Source organism: Camellia sinensis, chromosome 7, assembly GCF_055761805.1.
Source record: "Camellia sinensis isolate YWXY chromosome 7, ASM5576180v1, whole genome shotgun sequence".
Classification (NCBI taxonomy): domain Eukaryota; kingdom Viridiplantae; phylum Streptophyta; class Magnoliopsida; order Ericales; family Theaceae; genus Camellia; species Camellia sinensis.
Window position 1 is genome coordinate 152,741,703 of NC_138967.1, and position 22,965 is coordinate 152,764,667.

The 22,965-nt window shown below is 33.3% G+C and overlaps 1 long non-coding RNA gene across 8 annotated transcripts; it reads right to left on the minus strand.

Moving 5' to 3' along the window:
- Positions 1 to 9,327: 9,327 nt before the first annotated feature.
- On the minus strand, positions 9,328 to 20,007 carry LOC114267579 (uncharacterized). 8 transcript variants are annotated; one of them, XR_014336238.1, is made up of 9 exons: positions 19,347 to 19,998; positions 19,026 to 19,125; positions 18,717 to 18,756; positions 17,319 to 17,413; positions 17,126 to 17,242; positions 16,984 to 17,047; positions 15,418 to 15,462; positions 15,262 to 15,347; positions 9,328 to 9,693 (listed from the first exon to the last, which is right to left on the minus strand). It is a non-coding gene; the product is annotated as an uncharacterized LOC114267579 (long non-coding RNA). The 8 variants fall into 8 exon arrangements; XR_014336239.1 differs by having other exon boundaries at positions 17,319 to 17,401; positions 19,026 to 19,129; XR_014336236.1 differs by having other exon boundaries at positions 19,026 to 19,129.
- Between the last annotated feature and the right edge of the window lie 2,958 nt (positions 20,008 to 22,965).

A 22,965-nucleotide genomic window follows, 5' to 3' on the forward strand; every position in this document is an offset into this window, starting at 1 on the left:
CCGGCAAAGATGTGTCTTATGAGCACTTGAGAGTGTTTGGTTGCCGAGCTTTTGTTCACATTCCAAAAGATGAGAGGTCCAAGCTTGATAGTAAGTCAAGACAATGTATTTTTCTTGGCTATGGGCGTGATGAATTTGGATATAGATTGTGGGATCCGGTCGACAAGAAAGTCATTCGAAGCCGTGATGTTGTGTTTCTTGAAGACCAAACAATTGAAGACTTTGGCAAAGGTGATCAACCGGAGCCAAAAGCTAGTGATCTCATTGACATGGATTTATCTCCTTCATCTTCAGTTGATGATGAAAACGGGGGAGATGTGCAGCCACCTATTGAAGATGTAGAGGATGATGCTGATTCTAATGAAGTTGAGTCAGAAATTGAGGAAGAGCATCCAACTCAAGAACTACCACCACAACTTGAGTTGAGGAAATCTACAAGGGACCGACAACCTTCAAGAAAGTATCCTCGCAATGAATTTGTGTTGATTTCTGATCAAGGGGAGCCGGAGAGCTACCAAGAAGCAATTGAGCATGCAAAGAAAGGTGATTGGAAAAAGGCCATGGAAGAGGAGATGAATTCCTTAGTTGAAAATCATACTTATGATTTAGTGAAGTTGCCTAAGGGGAGGAAAATTCTGAAAAATAAGTGGGTTTTCAAATTGAAGAATGATGGCAAGAATCTGAGGTACAAGGCACGTCTTGTTGTGAAAGGCTTTGGGCAAAAGAAAGGTATTGATTTTGATGAAATTTTCTCACCGGTTGTAAAGATGTCTTCTATTCGGGTTGTACTTGGCATGGCTGCAAGTATGAACCTTGAAGTTGAGCAACTTGATGTGAAGACCGCATTTCTACATGGTGATCTTGAAGAAGAAATTTACATGGAGCAACCGGAAGGCTTTGTGGAAAAAGGGAAAGAGAAATTTGTTTGCAAATTGAAGAAAAGTTTGTATGGTCTCAAGCAAGCCCCGCGGCAATGGTACAAAAAATTTGACTCTTTCATGATGAATAATGGTTTTACTAAAACAACTTCGGACCATTGTGTGTTTGTGAAAAATTTTCCAGATGGTAAATTTATTATTCTTTTGCTTTATGTTGATGACATGTTAATTGTGGGTCAAGATTCTACCATGATAAACAGGTTGAAATTGGAGTTGAGCAAGTCTTTTGCTATGAAAGATTTGGGGCCGGCAAAGCAAATTCTTGGTATGAAAATTGTTCGTGATCGCAAAGAGGGGCTGATTTGGTTGTCTCAAGAAAGCTACATTGAGAAAGTTCTTGAGAAGTTCAATATGGATAAAGCGAAGCCGGTTGGTTGTCCACTTGTGGGTCATTTCAAGCTTAGTTCGAATCAATGTCCTACAAGTGAGAAAGACAAGGAAGAGATGCAGAAAGTTCCTTATGCTTCAGCAGTTGGTTCTTTGATGTACGCCATGGTTTGTACAAGGCCGGATATTGCTCACGCAGTTGGTGTGGTGAGTCGGTTTCTCTCTAATCCGGGTAAAGAACATTGGGCAGCGGTAAAATGGATTCTAAGATATCTTCGAGGGACTTCGAAGGTATGTTTGTGTTTTGGGGATGGTAAGCCGATGCTTGATGGGTTCACAGATTCTGACATGGCTGGTGATGTTGATTCTCAGAAATCTACTTCGGGGTATTTGATGACTTTTGCAGGGGGAGCTGTGGCATGGCAATCTAAATTACAAAAATGTGTTGCTCTCTCAACTACCGAAGCTGAATTTATTGCTATTACAGAAGCTTGCAAAGAAGAGTTATGGTTAAAGAAATTTTTGCAAGAGTTGGGTTTGAAGCAAGAAAAGTATGTGCTTTATTGTGATAGTCAAAGTGCTATTCACTTGAGTAAAAATTCTACTTTTCATTCGAGATCGAAACACATTGATGTGAGATACCATTGGATTCGTGATGTGTTAGATTCGAAATTGTTACAACTCGAAAAGGTTCACACAGATGATAATATTTCAGATATGTTGACGAAGACTTTGTCGAAGGACAAACATTTAAAGTGTCGAACTTTGGCGGGTATGGTTGATGTCTCCACCTAAGTCGGTAGGGGGAGAATTGTTGGGTATACCTCCTTATTGGAGTGTGGGACCCAATTGATTTATTAAAAGAGTTTTAATTTGGCTTGATTTAGGTATAATATATTTTTATATATTATATTTGAGGAGACCCAATTCAATTTGGATACAATTAGAGTTTTGTTAAAAAGCCCAAAATTCAACAATATAAATATATGTTGTTTAGATCTTCCGGATGAGAGTGGCGCAACAGCATCAATTCTTTTTCGGTGAGAGTATTCGGTGTATCAATCAATTTTGTTGAATTTGTTTTGTGAAACAGTGTAGCTGCCAAGTCATATGTGTTGAGTTAGTGCTTGGTGCACTGTGGGTTCGTTAGTGAATTTCGGTTGGCTACTTCGGTTTTGGCTTCATAGTTGGATGACTTGGTGAAATTATTTTGGGTCTTCTACAACTCTGATTCTGAAGATTTTGGTTCTTCTATTTGGTGAGGTCTTTCCTCTTTGTTTATTTGTGATTATTTGGAATTCACCTAAGGGTGGTTTTGTGAGACCATTAGTGTCTCGTTTGTAATCGTTTGGAACTTATTTGGTTGATAGTGGAATCGGATTTCGATCCCGTGGACGTACCTCACATTGAGGGAACCACGTAAAAATTCTTGTGTTGCCTTTGATTTAATTTTTCCGCATTAGTTTTTATTCCCATTGATTGATTTACTTGTGGAGAATCACATCGATTTTCCCTAACAGTATTTTGAGTTTGTGAGTTTTGGTATTATGATTTGAAAGAAGAAAATTTGTTTGGTTATGAGTTTTGAAAAGAATTTTGAATATTTTATGTGACATATGAAATAAGAAAAGTTGTTTGTTTAAGAGTTTTGAAAAGAGTTTTCAAAACTTAAACCAAACACACAACTCAAAACTCTATTGAAAATTCTATTCAAAACTCATAACCAAACTCTTTTCAAAATTCAATTCAAAAAAATAATTTGTCATTTTGGTCTAAAAAAATAATTTTTATATTTAAAAAAAATATCAAAAACAAATACATATATATTTTTCCAAATAATAGATGGTGATTGGCAATTGCAAAAAAAATAAATAAAAATAAATAAATAAATAAAGGTATACTATCCTGGTCGACTGGCCAGACATCCGGGAGGATGTTTGGGCAAAAGATTGAGTAGACCAAAAATTCAAAAAATGTCTAATTTACCAAACATGTTTTTAAAATATATTTTGAAATTGATTTGAAATCATGATTTAAAAACCTCTATCAAACATTGCATTCAAATAAATGGGTGGAATATTGATTAGAGTTATACACCAAACACAACTTTTCTGCCTAACAAAATTTTTATAGACAAAATATCAATTTACAGTGACAATTTTTTATTTTATTTTGGTGGCTAATATACTTGGTTACTGATTTCTAGATACGGTAACGATCATTTATTTCATTGCTGATTCTTTCCGTGACACCCTTTCAGCGATGAAGTTGTGACAAATTATCTTTCATCACTAATTCCTTCAGTGTATTTAGATTGTACTTTTGGTGACCAGTAGAAACATTGCTAAATGTGTTTAGTCTTTGACAATAGTCCTCTATAAACAATGGATCTAACCTTGAAAGCAAAATACCACTGTCAGATTGCTGGGAAAACTTTTCGATTCTAAACCTTGAACTTATAGATTTCTTCTTTCAAGTCCCTCTTAATGTAGAATCACCAAGAATTTTCAAGGGAAAAGGACAAAACTTAGAACTAAGAAGAAATTAATGTTATGTTTGGTTGGGAGATTTGGGAAAGAATTTAGAAAAGGAAAAGAAAAAATTAGGTGAAATATGAATAAAATATATTTACATTTCACATAGTTTCACACTCTTTTTTTCTTTTCCTTTTCAAATCTCTACTTAAATCTCCTAACCAAGCACAACGTAAGAGAAAGCGAGGAATTTTTTTTGATTTTGTCTTGCTTATTGTATCTCTCAATCTTTTCAATCCCTTTTTTCTATAGCAAAGGCTGTGCTTATGTAGTACGCTTGAAATGCGACTATATACCCCTAATTTCGATGTGGGATGGTGAAAAAATAGTGAAATCCTGAAATAGACACCGTTTGGGGACTTACCTTTTTAGCCAATTAGCCAAAAAGTTACTAAATTAGTCAAAAAGCCAACAACTCATATCAAAAAGTCAAAGATTCTCTTTTCTCTCTACTTTTTGCACATCTTTTCGTAATTAGCCAAAAAGTCATCCCAAACATTCAAGTTTTTTTTACCTACCTTTTTAGCCAAATAGCCAAAAAATTACTAAATTAGCATGTTCCCAAACGAGGCTTCAAAACGCAATGGGCCGAAAATAGGCCACCCAAACACATAAGGTCGATCCGCCCTCAATGATGGGCAAACAAACCCTCTGTGGAGATACTTAGGGCTGGCTAGGCCCTAGGGGTGATCTGGGTTGATTCCTCGTTTGGGAACAGGCTAATTTAGTAACTTTTTGGCTATTTGGCTAAAAAGATAGGTAAAAAAAACTTGTATGTTTGGGATGACTTTTTGGCTAATTACGAAAAGATGTGCAAAAAGTAAAGAGAAAAGAGAATCTTTAACTTTTTGGTATGGGTTGTTGACTTTTTGACTAATTTAGTAACTTTTTGGCTAATTGGCTAAAATAGCCTCTTGCCAAACGAGTTAGTTTCTAGTTTTTTAAGGATTTTCTAAGGTATTTCAAACTTTTTGTGCTCAAAACAACTTTTGAAAAGATGTTTTGGAGAAATAATTTAGCAAAAATGTGCCCAAAGTTTTCCAGTTTTGGGGAAAGTGACAATGACTAGAATAGCGACGGTTTCACATCAAGCTTCTTCGAAGAGATCATCTACTATTTCAGTGTTGTTTGAATTATCGTCGTTGGCTACAATTCGACAATGGGCTTAGGTATTATAACTAAACAAAATGAGGTGTCTACAGTATGACTAGCCAACTCATACCATATTGGGAGTGCATAGAACAATCAGCTAGTCCTACAGGGCTGGGCTATTGGGTTAACTCAAGTCAGTTTCGTGCCATTTACAGGTCAAGATTTAGACTTTTCGAGCTTGAAAATCGACTAGAAAATGGTTCACAACATTTTTAAAGATTAAATATGTGCTGATTCGTTAGAATTCTAAGGGTCATTCATGTTCAAAGCAAGAAACAATTTGGCTTTGTAAAAAACAGTTTGAAGATAGTTCTACATTGAGTTATATCTTTTCAACAATATAAATTAATCTGTTATATAAGGAAAATGACATTTCTAATGGAAGGCTTGTGAGAGCTCCAAAGTCTCATTCTATAATTGCTAATTTTTGTGATTTTAGAAATATTTAAAAATAATTATATTGACTAATCAAGTAATTATAGATTAAAAAATAATAATAAATCACCTAAAATTTTGAATTACAAGTTCCTAAAATCTCCCCTCCTTTCCCCCAATATTTTTCTCTTTCGCAAATCTCATCTCATAACAAAGTAATTATACATTAAAAAAATATTATACATTTAAAAAAAAATCTCATCTCATAACAAAGTAATTATATATTTTTTTAAAAATAATAGATTTTAAAAATACGTAAAGCCACAATTGCTATTTTTTGTAATTTTAAAAATATTTGAAAATAATACTATTGGCTAACAAAGTACTTGTAGATTTAAAAATTAAAAATAAAAACTAAAATTGCTAATTTTTGTAATTTTAAAAATAACCTAACAAAGTAACTATAGATTTAAAAATAATAATAATAATAATTGAATTACAAGTTTTTAAAATCTCTCCCCTAATATCTGTCTATCTATCTATGTTATATATTATACCAAAGTGACTTTTCATCTTAGAGATAAGTGTTTCAAAACATTAAATCTAATTTTTTTGATTTTTTGATTTTTATAAAAAAAAATATTAAAACATCTATTAGCTATTCCAAGGACATAAATATTAACCTTCAAAATTATTTAATCCAAGTATATTGTTGGTACAAAGAAAAAAAAAAGTACACAATTCTCAACCCCCCTCTCCCTCTCAAAATAAATTAAGTTTTTATTTAAAAATAATATAAATTTCATACAATCTTTTTCTGTCTTAAAAATAAATTTAATGAAAATAAAACTCTCTCAGCTCCCATAAAATGTATACTATTAATATCTTTAACAACTGGCCTGATCTATATAAATCTAAAATTAAGTCTAACATAAAATAAAAATTGAATCTTATATCTAGACTATCTCTCAATTCCATAATTAAATATAATTTTATTCCCAAATAAATTTAAGCATATCTATACTATATATATATATATATATATATATATATTTTAAATCTCATAATTTATTATTTTTTATAATGATTCCATGATTTATAATTTAGAAAGAAAAGATGAAATAAACTATTCTTATGCACTCTTTCTGTAATTAATTCTTTCTTCTATTCAAAAATCCTAACCATCATACATCATACTTTTTGCAAGCCATTCATGTCGTCCTCGCCCTATAAATATTACATTCATGAATAGTGAAACTCGTTATTTTTTAACTTTCTTTTTTTGAGACAATTTAAAGGTTAGTTTATATTTAATCTATTGTATTCTACACCATTTCTTCTTCTTCTTCTTCTTCTTCTTTTTTTTTTTTTTTTTTTTTTTGCATCTATTGATGACCATTTTTTTTGTTTTTATATTTCATATTTTATGTGTCATTTTCCCCTCCTCCCCACCAACTATTATCTATTTTTTGTTTATAACTATGTTTTGTTGGTTAGTTTTGTTTTACTATAATTTTTATACTAAAATGACATGATCGGGTCATTTGTATAATAAAGAAACATGTCACATAGATCAAAATTCAAACAAAATTATTATTATTAAGTTTTTTGTATTTATTTTATATCATTACTTTTTTTGAAGAAAAATTACTTTTAATATTTTTTTGATATCATGATATGTGTTAATTGACAGTTAATGTATAACATTACTTCAAAGGCTTATAATAGTTTTTTAGAGCTATAAAAAGAAAATATTAATTTTAATCAATTTTTTCAAAACTATTAAAGGCGTTAGTCAATTATTTAATTATTTATCTTTAATATGTGCAGCTCCTTTTTTCCTTTATGGTACTTCTCTTTCTACTCCACTGCGAGTTCATATGTTTTTAGAAAAAAAAAAAATTATATGTAATTTAAAATTTTGAATCTTTTTATATAGAAAGTTAAAAAATAAATTTTGGAATTTAAAATATAACTATACAAAACCATATCCTTTTAAATATAGTTATATTTACAATTAATTTTAATGTATCTATTACCTATTCTTATTTATATTATTATATAAATAAAAATGTTGTACGATAATTGAAGTTCAAAGTCATAATCTTTTTTTTTTCAAAATTTAAAATTGTTAAAATGCATATGTTGCAATAACATTATTTTCTTCCTATTATAAATTTTATTTTAAATCTTATAAGAATTTTTTCAATGACTAATATTCAATTTTTGTAAAACAATTTCAATATAATCCTTCCAAAAGTTAATATAGCAAGTCTACAAAATCATATTTTAAAACTCAATATTATCCAAATAAAATCATACTTTTTAATAAATAAGGCATTAGTTTTAATTGTAATCGCATCTTTTTAAAGTCTTCATTCATTTTTTAACTTTTTTTTTGATATTTTGAATTACATGTTACGATAATTCTTTCTTACTCATTATGTTTTTAAAATTTCTTTAATTATTTCTCTTTCAAAAATCAATATAACAATTTTTAAAATTCATATATTTTTATTTTAAAATAGTGAAGTATTAGAACTATTTTTTTTTTATAGAAAAACATAATTTTAATTGTTAATTGTTAATATAACAATTTTAATCTATCTATACTATATATGATAGTAAAGAAACATTTAAAACAAACTCTTAAACTTATATAAAAAAATTTATTTATGAGAGATAAAATATAAAAAATAAATATAAATAATTATCATATTTTTTTATAAATAATATATTATTTTATTCTGTACATAGCACGAATGACACGTTAATTTTATATAAATCAAACTTATATTTTTAAAGTTATACATAATTTATAAAAAAAATTAAAAAAAGGAAATGAGAGAGAGAGAAAGAGAGAGTAAGAGTATACATGAGAGATTGATGGATTTTGACAGAAAGCTTAGGCGTGACGTGAGCTGGAAAAAGTAGAGAACCAAAAAGTTAAAAGAAGTGGGTAAATTGATGGGGAATTGTCGTTGGAAAAATGACTTGGACCCCCAGCTGGGGGTGCTGGGGGTCGCCCATGATTGGGCAGAAAAACTGTTTTTTTTTTTTTTTTTTTTTGTTTAAGTTTCCGGCCAATCCCAGGCCAACACGTGGCACTGGGGGTCGGTGGGGGTCGTCCGTATTGGGGGTCTGTAGCATTGTTGTTGTCGTTGAGTGGGAGTTATGAAAAGGATGCAGCATGTCCCTGTTCGAGATCAGATTGAATGGTGTTGTTTGATTTGTGAAAGTTTATTATAAGTTTTATTTTAATAATTTGAATCGTTTAATATATAAAATTTGTTAAGTATTATATATCTGTAAAAAATTATATTGATCCGATATCGATAACTATAACTATATAATCAAATCAATTTTGTATAAAAAAATAAATAGATCGTAAACAAATTAACGGTTGACAAAAAATTGATGAAATCAGATAGTTATCGATATCCGATCAACGTGATTTTTTATAAGTATATAGTATTCACTGCTGGAAATCGCACTTTTAGCGGCGTTTAAAAAACGCCGCCATATGTATCAAAAACGCCCCTAATTCCTTTTGTGGCGTTTAGTGCCAAACGTCGAAGCTGCGGCCGTCGCTGTAGCTTTGCGACGTTTTAAAAACGTCGTGATATTAGTACAGGCAAACGCCGCCAAATGTCCCACCACACACACACTGACGTCACCAACAATATTTAGCGACGTTTTTGAACGCCGTCGTATCTGTTTTAAAAAAATTACCGTTACTATTGAGGGATTACCGTTACTGTTGAGGGATTAGGTGGCATTTGTGGAAACGCCGTCATATCTTCCTTTTTTTTTTTTTTTGGGGATATTATGCTAATTTTATTTGATTAAATTAAAAAAAAAATACCTGTAAAAAATATTGAATTTAGTTTCTCATTCAATTAATAAAAAAATACCTGTAATAAAACTAACATACAAATTAACTCCCATTCAAATATCTGTAATAAAACTAACATATAAAATAATAACTCCCATTCAAATAACAAATGAAGCATTAATTCAATTTCTCATTCAAAAAAAACTTAACAAACCGTGTTTAAGTAAGAGACTACAATTTGTAAAATTTTGATTCCAGATCTGCTAAAATGAAAAATCCATCCATCTTGTCATAAAACATAACCTACCAAACTCAAATCTTGTCTCAAAACTGCCACAAAAAGTAAATTAACTCCTCTTGAAACAAAACAATTAGATAAAGATATTATACCAAGACAAAACTCAAAGACAGAAAAATCTCACTGGGAGACTCCCAACCACTTTGAGAAGTTTTCAAACTCGGTGTAATCGCTGTCGGAGATCATAGTCTGGTACTATGCCTTTCCTGCAGACTTGCTTTTGGTAGCCTCTTCCTGTTAATGATGAAAAGGTCAAAATTATTCATTTAGAAAAAAGGATCCAAATGAGGCCAATTGTCTACATATCAGTTTCTATGCACTGAATGATTGACAGAACTGAATATTATTACAGCAAAGTGATCAGAAATACACGTACACAAGTATAGTCTCAGTATGCACTTCTAAACTACTGAGCTAAATCATATGGTACTAATTATGGTACTTAACTAGGAACACTTTGTAATACTGCTGGGATTTGATAAGTAGCATTTTGACTGAAGATAAAGAATTTTCTACAGCCATAAACTGCACTGAGCACCATTAACAGAGGATATAACCAACAGGTGTAAACAATTCGGACTAGCCACCAATATCATGTATAATATAACCAATAAGAAACATGACACTAGAAAATTGAAGGGAAACGTAAATAACATGGAAGCTAAATATTATTCACATTTTGTTTCCCTTTTCTTTTTTCCTGCACAGCCTTCATAAGATGTTTAATTTCAGTCATTTATATCAATGAATTTTCAGGTCCATAGCAAACCATTCAAACAACTGATTTGAGTTCAAGTTTTCATTTTACCATTCAAATAGGGATTTTTGTGGTTGGATGCCTCAGAAAATGAAAATGCTCAAAGACAATATTGACAATTTCGTTGGATGAGCTCCATACTAGTTAAATTTTAATCTGATATAACAATAACTGAAGCAAATTGAATCAAACCAAACTAAACATTGTGTCTGAATCAAGTGCGGTCGGCTAATCAAGGCTATGTACTCAAAGTAAATAAATTCATCTTTCTTTTTTTTTACTACTGAATCTAATCTAACCATATGTTAATGTTCAATCATCATATATTTTGCTGAAATTTTCAGCATATAAATCCAGCAGATACATGCATTATAAACCCCCAAAACAAAACAAAACAAAACAAAAATTCAAAGGAAAATACCCATTAAAGCAATGGATTAAAAAGGGTATAATTGAAAAGCACCTAAAGCAAAACCAAGTGTATACATGCATTACATATATAGTATAATTGAAAATACATGCATTATAATTGAAAATACACAGTGTATACATGCATTATATTTATACATGCAAAACCAAGTGTATACATGCATTATATTTATTTTCAGTCGTGTTGGTTATAATTGAAAATACATGCATTATATATATAGTATTTCATGGGAAGGCCAACAAACAGAGTTGCTTCTGGTGGCTCTTTGTTTGGGTATGTAAGTTCCAAAAATTACACACACTCAGATATCTTCAATACATGCATACATATATATATATATACTATTCACTTAGCTACACAGTGAATCTTATTTTTGGAATAGTTAGTTGCAAAACCAAGTGTTGTGGTATCTTCATGAATACTTCATAAACTTTTTTTGACTTTATACTGGTGGCTCACCTAAAGCAAAAAATATCAGATACTAAGCACGACACAACATTTCCCACCTAAAATCCAAGCAAATGATTGAAAATCTAATTTGCAAGCATGGGAAAAACAAACCCACATCTAAAATTTTGAAAATATGTACTAAAAATTTGCATAAAATTTCTGAAACCCAATTCACTAAAATTTCTGAAATGTCTAAAAAACAGAATTCATAAATAATCTTTTTCAAGAACAAAATGGGAAAAATAAACAAGAGTTCTTTCGTTAAAGGATCCATTTTCCAACCAGAACAACACTGGTACATTAGAACAGCTACCAGTTTACTTTTAAACAAAAAAAAAAAATAAGCATCCCAATTTAGCCATCACCGTTCAAACCAGTAGGAAAAATATTTTGAATAAAACAACTATGTAGACACCCCATTTTTGACCGTCTTCAAGACTTGGACGTCACCGTTTGAACACTCGGTGATTATCCATGTTTGTGTTCGTTTGGAGTTCCCGGAGGTCTCGGCTCGCGCGCCCCGCCTCAGGATCCCCGAACTCGACCGTTTAGTGTCTGGTTTTGCACCAAACACTTGCATCTTGCCTTTGAGAGGCAGAGTGGGGCTTGTAGACCATCCCCACCCTTCACCGGCAGTGGCTAGATGCCACCGGCTGGTTTTTGCTGCCACCGGCAATTTAGTTTGCCGGTCGGCACTATTTGTTGCCGGTCAGCACTTTTTTGTGCCGGTCGGCACTTTGTTTGGCCAAGATGGCATTTTTTGCCGGCCGATTGCTGTTCATCTGCTTTTGCAGATATTTTTGGACAGCTGTATAACTTTTGCTCCCCTCCATACACGTGTATGGAGGGATCTCCCTCTTGCAAAGCTTGTTTGGTAAGCTTTACAAGAGGCTTATAGAGAGAGCTCTCTCTAAGGCAAAAAAGGGGAGAGGCTTAGACATTTTAGAGAGAGAAAAGACAGAGGAGAGCTCTGGTTTTCTAGGGTTAGGGTTAGATACACTCACCTATCTCTCTTTCCTTCTCATTTTGTTCACTAGGTGTTTTGTGCCTTACTATTGCACACAAACACCTAGTGTTTCACCTTCCTCTAGGAGCTGAGGTTCTAAAGAGTGTGTTTTGAAGTTTTGGTCTTGGATTCAAGCTCAAGGAGGCCATTGGAGCACCATTTGTGAAGAGGACTACAAGGGTAAGAAACTAGTCCCTTTTTCCCCCTTTTTTGCATTGATTTTTCATCTATCCTAGAGCTGTTTTTGTGATTATTGTATAACATAAAAAAGTTCTATTTTTAAGCCCTCTTTGTTTTTTATTAAGAGTGTTTTATTGTTTGAGGGTTGTTGACCACCCTTAGGCCTCAAAAGGCCTCATTTTGAGCCATTTTGTGCTAGCTCCGGGATTTTGGTGTTGAGGTCTCTTCACCACTGAAATCTTGAGGGATTTCAGTGGTGAAGATGATGCTTTGAAGTCCCAAGAAGGAGAGGGCCACCCCCTCTCCTTGTTGTCCTTGAAAAGGGCACATTTTGGCCTCTTAAAGAAGCCTATGCTTGAGTGTGTGTTGAGCATGTTTGGTATGTTTTTCATGCTTATATATCCATGATATAACATGATTTCAAGTTGGTTTTGGAACCTTATGCATGTTTAGCATAGTTGCCTTGTAATGCCATATTTGTGCCTTAACATGTCTAGGTTGTTAGCCTTTGTTGGAGCATGTTTTAGGCTTGCATTTGTGAAGATTATATGCTTATTTTGCCATGTTTTAGATCTGTCCATAGTCGTTTGGATTGATCTTTGCATGCATTATATGGCTCCTTTGCATTTGGGCTTGTTGGCCTTGAGTATGTGCATGTGTAGCATGCCATCTTTGCATTGTTTTGGTGATTTGGGATCATTCTATATGTCATTTCAGTCCCATTTCCATGCTTGTTTGATTGCCTTGCATGCCTCTTTAATGCTTTGAAAGCATATGTTGCAATGCTCCATGTTTTGGTGCCTTTGCATGCCTTTGTCTTTGAGCCATCTAGACGCCATCTAAGTGGTCTTTTGGGCCTCATGTTATGAGCTAAAAACCTGTTTTAGGTTGTTCAATGCATGCCATGTTTGTTGTGATAAACATGCTTCAAAGCTTCATGACTTGCTTCAAGTGCTTAGACCATGCTTACATGCATTTGCTTGTCTTGCTTAATATGATTTGGCATCATTTTATGACATGATTTAAATGCTTAGGTTGCATGCAAGTTGCTCACGTTTATCCCTTTTAAGTGTGCTTGAGGGTTGTTCAAATTGTGCCCAAGTGTAGGCCTTCCATCATGTGTATGTGTGCATGTGTTTTGGCTTCTTGTTTTGGTCATTATGGCTACTGTTTTAGGCCTATTTTAGAGCCACCTAATTCATGTATAAGTCCATCTTGCCATCCATTTGCATTGCTCTATGTATGCTTGCATGATTGCATAAGTGCCTTGCCATGTCATGTTGCATTCCTAGCTTGTATGCCTAGGTTGCATTGCATTTTGCATGCATGCCTTGTTCCTTGAATTGGTGATAGGAATTGGGCCTAATTTGTTTGATTGGTTTGCATGCATTTGAAACCAAAGTTGCATACTTGGTTCCTTGGGCCATCATGCATGGAAATGCGTGATTGGTGGTCCGAGAACCGAGGCACATGTCCCTTTGAGTCATCACAATGATAAGAGACATGGTTAATGCATACATACCTTGAATTGTGCTGCCATGCCTTGTTTGTCCTCTGTTGCTGTGAGTTGCAGGTTCTGCAGGAATACTCTGCCGACCGGCAGTGTAATGTGCCGACCGGCACAATTTTCTCTGCCGACAGACCCTATTTTGTGCCGATGGCCATACAACACTGCCGGTGGAAGTTTCATTCAGCCGGTGATGATCCCCTCTGTCCAAGGATGCAGTCCTGAGGCTTTGACAGCCTCCAGAGGAGGAAAGGAAGGAAAACAGAGGCAGCTTGCGCATGGTGGCGCATTTCCCGAGACGCTTTCCTGCTTTAATTAATTTGATTTAATTTGTTAATTAAATTAGTTAATTTGTAATATTAATTAGCTTGCTTAGTTAGTTAATTTGTAATATTAATTCGGTCCCTCCAAGCGAGGGCAAATCTGTAATAAGTGTGTGTGGGTGTGTGAATGTCTTCCAATCCCCACTTCTTGCTTCCCTTTTACTTACCTGCTTTGATGGTTAGTATTAGGTCACGTCTAATTTAGCATACCTTATGCTATGCATGTGTGCATCCATGCATTTGTATTATATGCATTAGGCTCGGTACATCACGCTAACTGCATCAGTACTTCAATTCCAAATTGTATATGTGATAATTGTGCATTTTCACATGACATGTCTAGGATTAGCCGAGCCTATCTTAGCGACATTTTGTATGCGATGCATTAGGCACTTCACATGGACTTGGATCATGCATGTTTGCTAACAAGTTCTGTGTTTTGGCACGGAGTACTATGTAAGTATTTCCGCTTTAGCATATCGCATGAGTGTGAATGTTACCATGACAGCATGCTTAACATGTGGCTAGATGCTTATGTGTTAAACTGTTTTGAATGCCTGTGGGTGGAGGCCGGATTGTTTGAGTTGGAAAAACTCGTTGAAATCCGTATTTTAGCCTACTTGCGAGTAGCAAATTCCAAAGCATTTTCAAAACAAACGGATATGCAATGTTTCTTTCCAAATTAGGCAATCTAGTCTATACTTGTTTGCTGCGCGCATAACATAGTAATTCTAGGCTAATAAATGGAATAAGAACACATAACGTTTTCAAAATCGGATATCACGGTTAGTAGAGGCCGGTCTTCGGACCGGGCGAAAAGGGGTGCTCATAGCTGACCTTCCCCGATCGTACCCAAGCTCCCGAACCGAGACAACTCCGGTGATGACGGACATGTGGCCTTCGGCACCGAGTCAGGGTTTCCTAAATTTCCCCATTTTAAAAATATTTAGGTGGCGACTCTGTATCTGGCAAAGCAGTCCATGTTTGGCACTACTTTTTCAAAAATTTGTTTCTCAAAACGATTTGCCAGATTTGGACTCTTTGGTTCAGATTAAGAACCGTGACACAAATCGAGAGTCCGAACTGTAGCGCGAGGCCTCCCACGCGGGCGCCGTTACAAACTAAAACTTGTAATTTTGGATTACTTACCAACACATCCTGAGACAAAGCTAAGGTTGTCCTCCGGTATCAACGTTCTATCAAATCTTGGCAGAGGAATAAAATAACCAACACGACTGAAAATAAATTTATAGAAATAAAGACCATGTATTCATCAAATAATTCAAAGTAATGTTAAAGTAGTACCTTCAAAGTCAATTAAACCCTAACAATGTGGGAAGACAAGTCAATCTGCATCAATTATCAACATATTAGTGTGACATTCAGCAACACCAAGCATGTGCTTTAACTTCATAGTGAAAGCTAATGAACAGAAATGGACAATTCATTGAAAAACTAATCAGCTAAATACCAGCGTAGGGTCAATAATTTCCTTGTGATCAATTAATAATAGGTGTCACCAATAAAATTTAGTTAATATAAAACATTATCTCAACTCTCAACCAGAGAGAGAGAGAGAGAGAGAGAGAGAGAGAAAGAAGAAGAATAAGAATAAGACGAAGATATAGCTATGCAAACGAGCATTTGTGATGATACAGTTCTACATATCACTGGATTTATCTGATACTTTGACCGCATTTAAACCTGCCAGAGTCAAAAAACCACAATACATACTTTACAAAATCATCTCTTTACAAATTCTTTGAGGGACCTTTCATATTTGTTGTCATTGATGGTTTCCAACCCCATCCTATTCTAAGCTCAAATCCTCTGCCTCAACTGTTATTTTAGCTTCCAACACCATATCTCTCTCCACCCATTGCTAATGTTCATCGAAGCTCAGCTGTGTCAACCCATTAAACATAGTGAGTGCAATATAGCAAATGCATCCAGTAACTTGGCCCATACTATCCCCAATGTGACGGGTTTGGGGAGGAACTCAACAAGGTTGGGGAGGGTTAAGGCCGCTAGGTTCAATGTTTTATAAACTACAACAGATCGAACTGGTCAACTCAACTCAACTCAACTCTCATTGTATTTCTTATAAAAAATTCAAGGGGTGCAACTGTACCACAGTCACCAACTCCAACTCCATACTTTATAGAGATATTATCTCCATGTTGATAATATCATTTTAAAAGCAACATTTTATTAGAACTGGTGCTATAGTATCCCTGGAATAAATAAAAATTAAATAAATAAAAAACCGTAGGAAAAGCAATAAATAAAACAAAGGAGACTACTAACTCTTGAAGACAAATGAGTATAGCATGATTCAGTCTGTTTAGAGCCAGAGCATCATAGTCCAGACAGATAACAAAAAATATCTCGACAGTATTCCTCTTACAAAGTAGCATACTAGAAATAAGCTTTGCGTATAGGAAATAAACTTCGATGACAGCCACATTTCGCCCATAAACGAAGAAGATGTGAAGTCAGCTGCTGCTTATGTGCTTTTCTATAGGAGGGTGAAAACAGATTTGGATGCAAGTGAGTCATTCGAGGGCTTCTTCAAGGTTGGCAAATTTTGGTCTGACTTTGAACTAGGACAATTTAAAAAATAGATTTGGATGCAAATCAGCACTCAGAAATATATATATTTGATTTGATATTGTTTATTTCTCTACATGTTAATCACTTCTAAGGAGTACTCCATCAATGACAAAACCAGTACTTCACATCTCTCTTTTCTACATGTCATCTATTCTTTTATTTGTTGAATTGACTCACTAGTAAACATTAAGCAAACATCATGTCTTAATAGATTTAGAAAAGTGAGAAATTAAAAACTAGTGATGTTAGTACTTTTACCTTGTTAGTTCTTCTTCTTCTTCTTTTTCTTCTTCTTCTTCTTCGCTTTCTTTGAAAGGTAAACCTATATTTAATCAGAACAAGTATTTTAATTAATAAGATATTGTATTGTCAAAAAAGCTTTGATTAAATGATTGCTCACCTCTTGGGATGTAATGTCTAATTATACCTCCACTCGAACTACTGAGAAAGGCTTTCGGCCAGTTCTATGATGTAGTGTCTTCTTCTTCCGGATTTTTCTATTCTTCTTGCTTGATTTCTGTTAAATATGAAATCCATTTGAGATATTATCAAAAATTATCATATAAACATTTTTTCACATAAATAAATTGTACCGATGCACTCTGAGTGCCCCAATAGTAGACCAAGGCCCGCCACTGATCCTCATGTACTCTATCCGGTCGATGAGCCAACCTTTCTGCATCAAAACCTTTTAAGCACTAAACTTAAAACCAAACCAAGCCAAACTTACAGCTAACAAGTAAGCATGTCAATGTGCTAGGGAACTGAAAACAGAAAAGCATTAAGACAATGCCATGGATGATTGAGATGTGATGAAAAAAAACAAGACAAAAGGTTGGAAATTTTTGTGTTCAAAGAACAAAAACAAACTTCATAGAATTTCAATAATGAGTCTCTCATTTAAGGGTAATCAAATACAGGGATTTTACAAAGCTCAAGACTCATTCCTGGTCATTTGTGAATGAACACTTTCCCTTCACCTTCAGTGACTCCCTAACAATTACAGACACCAGCATAACAAAAAAATATGTATGTGGGGGGACCTGAAAAGCACTGTTTTCCACATTTTAGATAGCTCTCACCAAGTGAAATGAGCCAAACGATAGAATATAATTATACTGATATTCTTTTTAGTAAAGTTAAAGAGACCATTATCCAAAAAAAATTTAAAGAGATAAAAATAATACAGATGATATGAAAACACAAATATAAACCGGTAAAATATATATTTTAATGTAAAATAAATGACAATATTATTTTTTCATTCATATTACTAACAAATTTATAATGAAAATGGAATTAAAGTTATATGAATTAAAACCTTAAGGAACTTAATATAATTATGTCAAACTTGTGAAATTTAACATATTTTTTTCCAACTTCAAGAGTGTAATTTATCCTAATAATTAGAATAAATATTTTTATGTGATTTAATTATATAATTTCTTTTAAGTTGAAGCTAAAAATACTCTAATTTTTAAAACACTTTTAACATAGATTCTCAAACAAAAAATAATAACTTACAAGCAGCTGAATAATCTGTACCATCTACAAATCTCTGTATATTCTTCTGTATGAAAACTTTCATTGAATAATGTAAAAATCTTTAAGTACAATAATCTTAAAATATGATACAATAATTATGAGTATTTTAAGATAGGATATGACGGAATTTACACTAAGTTTAAATCATGAGGTGAGGTGAGAAAAAAAATAATAATTATAATTTCTCACTTAGGCTAGAAAACAAAAGAAATATTTATGATTTTTCATCATTATATTTGGATTAATAAAAGAGAAAAAAGAAATGATTCCTCACTAAATTTCATCACTTTTGGTGAGAAACAAAATATAAATTTGGTGAGAATACTTTTTTCACTATCTCTCATCATTTGTTACTATTTCTTACTTAATTAACCATCCAAACAAGTAATGAAGTTTTCTATTCTCACAATTTTTATTTTTATTTTTATATTTTTTTTGGTCCTTACCAAAATTATCGGTCAATTAATTAATGAACTCCTGCGAAACCTGAAAGAAAAGAACTATTAAGCATGTTGACAATGACATAATGGAGGTATATCAATCTGTTAAAACTTCTACATCAAATCCACAAACAAGTTTCTATAAGAACCAACAAAAATCTGCAGACAAAAAAGCTCTTAACATGGTTGAGAAATTTAGCTGAGTTTAATCCATATGTACATATTTCTCAACCAAAACCAAGTTCTTCAACCATGAAAAACCCAACTGGTTCTATGCAATCAAGTGCATAAAAAGAAAATAGAGCAAAATCATACCTTCCCAGCAGTAGATGTTGATGCTTGAAGCTGCAATTTCTCTCCTCTAAGCTCTCCTGTAATCTATACATCTCATCCTCCATCTTCTTAGCTTTGGCCTCTGCCTAGGGAAAAAAACAATAATAAAAAACCAAAAAATACACAAAATTAGAGAAGGTCCCACAAAGAACATCACTTTACAGAGAAGAACAAAAAGGTGAAATGAAATTATTTTATTTCCAAAGTACACACAGATGCAAACAAATATACATAGAAACATATAAACAAATATACAAATTCACATGCCTGTCTTGTTAGGGTTTGAAGGGCCAATGATTGCACCTGTGAAGCGAGACGGCTTCGGACCTCCTTGTGCTCCACCGCCAGTGACACCACGTTCCGCCGGAAGCTCTGCTTCTTCTCACTCAGATCCTTCAACAACGGATCGATATTTCTCGGTGCGCAGAACGCTGTCGTTCCTTGCAATCACCTCATTGTCCATGCGATTGAAGCTTCTCTCCATCGCGATCTTCCACTCCTCCGTACTCGAATCCCTCTTCTCAATCTCTTCCTTTACAAGTTCATGTAACTGATCTCTACATTTCATCGCCACCTACAAAGAAATCAAACACCAATTAAATTGATAGACTTTCTTGTTCGATTTCGGATCTGCAATTTGCGAGAGAGATCGAGTTTGAGTTCGATGAAAAAAAGCTAGAGCAAGAATAGATCTAACAAAATGCAAGAGAGATCAGATCGAGTTCGGATCTGCGATTTGTGAGAGAGAGAGAGAGAGAGAGAGAGAGATCGAGTTCGATGAAGAAGAGCCGTGTATGAGAGAGATTTTGTGTTATTTTGTAATTGGAATGGGGTTTAATGTCTATTAAGTTAAATACGGCGAGCATGACGCCTTGAAAAACGTGTTGACTATTCAGTATACCACAACGTTTTTTAAAACGTCTTGATTCAAGCGCCGTTACAGATCACTTTTCTTGTAGTGATTCGACGAATTCTACATATTATACGGTTCGAATTATTAAAACAAAATCTGTGATGAACCTTGTGAGCCGAATAGCACCGTCCAATCTAATCGTGGACAGGAAACAAGCTCTTCCCTTAGGAAAAGATATTGTTGGACAGTAGATTGCTTTTTGAAATTTCACCAATAATAGAGAGTAGAAAAAAAAAATACTCAAGCATAGGGATTGTTTAGCAAGATTTTTTTTTTTTTTGTTTTTTTGATTTTTTGGGTTCAAATTGATAAAATGATAAAATATACTAAAATAGTTAAAAAGACAAAGGGCGTGTTTGATTGAGGGGATTGGAGGGGGGGACTATCCACTATTTGGATTACAATCCAAATAGTGTTCCTTATCCGCCGTTTGATTTTTTTTTAGTCCGCCGGACATGGAGTCCCGGACTCCATGTCCCCCATATGGGGGACTATTGTGTCCTAAGGGGGGTGGGATAGAATGTGGGGGACTATTCACTATTGGGATTAGATGCGGAAATGACCATTTTGACCATCTACTATTTAATTATGTATTATATTTAATAAAATTCAATAAATTTTAAATGTCTCAATTTAAAAATAAAATAATTTTATTTAACTTTTTATTGATGTTTTATTTATTTAAATTTTTAAAATAATTTTTTATAGATATTTTATTGTTTTATTTAAATTTTAATTTCATTATTTAAATTTTAATATGTGTTTTATTTAAAATTTTAATTAAAAAATAATATAAATTTTTTATACAGGTTATACAGTATTTTATTAAATCAAATTTAGTGGTTATTTATTTATTTAATTGTGTAAAAAAATAAATTTATTTAATTGTGTAAATAAACAAACACAGTAAAGTTTTGCATGTAAAAAAAAATAATGATTTGTTATACAGTAATGATTTGAAACAAATTTTGTTGATATTTTATTTATTTATTTATTTAATTAAAAAAAATGAATTTATTTAATGAAAAATAATTAAAATATTAAAGATATGTTTAATATTGCTATTACTTAGTAAACAATTGAAAAAGGGTAAAATAGTCTTTTGTTCATTTATCCTATCCAGTCCGTCCAACCAAACGTTGGATTCACTAAAAATAGTCCTATCCAGATATCTAATCCCATGAAAAAACAAACACAGGATACATATCCAATCCGACCAAATAGTCCGGGAGATTCACAGTCCCAGGACTCAAGTCCGATAGATTCTAATCCCCCCTTTTCCAGTCCGTCCAATCAAACACACCCAAAATGTTATATCAAACATGTAATTATTATTATTTTTTTCTCACAAAAATCACATCTAACTATAAAAAAAATCAACTATTTTTTTAAGAGAGCTGTTAAGATGTGCACCTCAATAAGATGTGCACATCATATACACATTTATTTTAAGCCATTAGATTTTTACAAATGAATCTCAGCCACTGAATAATTTGATTAGAAATATTGGCAACCCCTTGAACCGGTTACCTTTTTTTTTCAAAATTTTTTCAGTTTTTTCCCCAAACCCCTCTGTTTTTGAGACAGCAAGCAGACCCTCCTCTTCGCCCTCGAAGACCATCCCTCGAAGGCCATCCCTGCGAAGACGACCCACCCTCGACTTCGCCTGAAGGTATGTCTCTCTCTCTCTCTCTCTCTCTCTCTCTCTCTCTCTCTCTGCAACTTTTTTCTCTCCTCCTTTCTCCATGTCCATTGTATGAAACCCTAGACCGCAATCCCTTTCTTTGAAACTGTAAGTCCACGTTTGTGAACTCACTGGGTTTGTTTATAAAAATAGGAAAATATTAGGTTTAGGTTTTTTATGTTTGTTTGCTTTGATAGTTGTTTTGATTCCCTTCTTCGAAATCCCCTTTTGTTAACCCCCATTTCCTGTATCGATTCTTGCTTCCCATTCTTCAAAGTGCCCCTTTCACGTTTGTATATATAGTAGAAGGATTGCGAAACTCATATCGTGAGAAGGATTAGCTGTGGTTTTTGCTGCAAAGAGAGAACCTGAAGAACATAGACAACATGACCACAATATCAAGAGAGATTGAACACAAAATACTTAAAACCTTTGAGCCAAGAAAGGTGAACTGTTGTAAGAGTTATCCAATCTTGGGTATTTATAAGATTTATAAGAATGTTGTATTGGTTCAAGGAATCTTCATAGTCAGATTACTTGGTATGACAACTATGACTTTGTAAGAGAAAATGCGGCACAATTGACAACTATTGACATTTTTGCTTTTGTTTTTATAGATGGTGTTCTGGATAACTATGAACTTTTGAGCGTTGTAGGTTTCCATTGTCACAAAAGACATATTGTTCACATTTGATATAGTTGCTTTGAAAGGTATCTGTCGCCTTTTATCATTAGAAAGCACATTGATTTGGGATTTCAGCATCAGCTGTTGTATGAACACAGGAAATTTTCATAGAAAGAGACATAGCGTGAAACAAAATATGGATTCCACGTGTGAAGTCGACCTTGTGTGGGACTCATCCTTTGTCTTACATCTGTGACTGATTATGTGAAAATCATTTATGCACTTGGATTTACTTTTTGATATCCTTAAAAGCTAGGAATGTTCGTGGAAAAGTCTACTTTTAGAGAGATTTTGTATATTTCATGATAAGAATAACATGCGCGACAATGAAATTTTTGAAAATTGAAGCCTTAAATAGAAGCCCACAACACAAATTAGGCTAAGGACATAGTAGCAGTCCTTGAATTCAAAAAACTATGGATGTATTCAAAGTTGTTGTCTTCTCATTTATTTATTTATTTACTTTCCTTTTGTATGTAACTTAGCCTCTTTTTCTTTTTCTTTTTTAATTGTTTTCTAGTGGTAATCTGCTTTGCAAGTTGTCAAAAAGGTAGACCTACTTGGATTTTTCAGAGGAATGACACATTGACTTCTTGAGAATTTAGTTTAACCATAAAATGAACATACATGAACCTTTTAT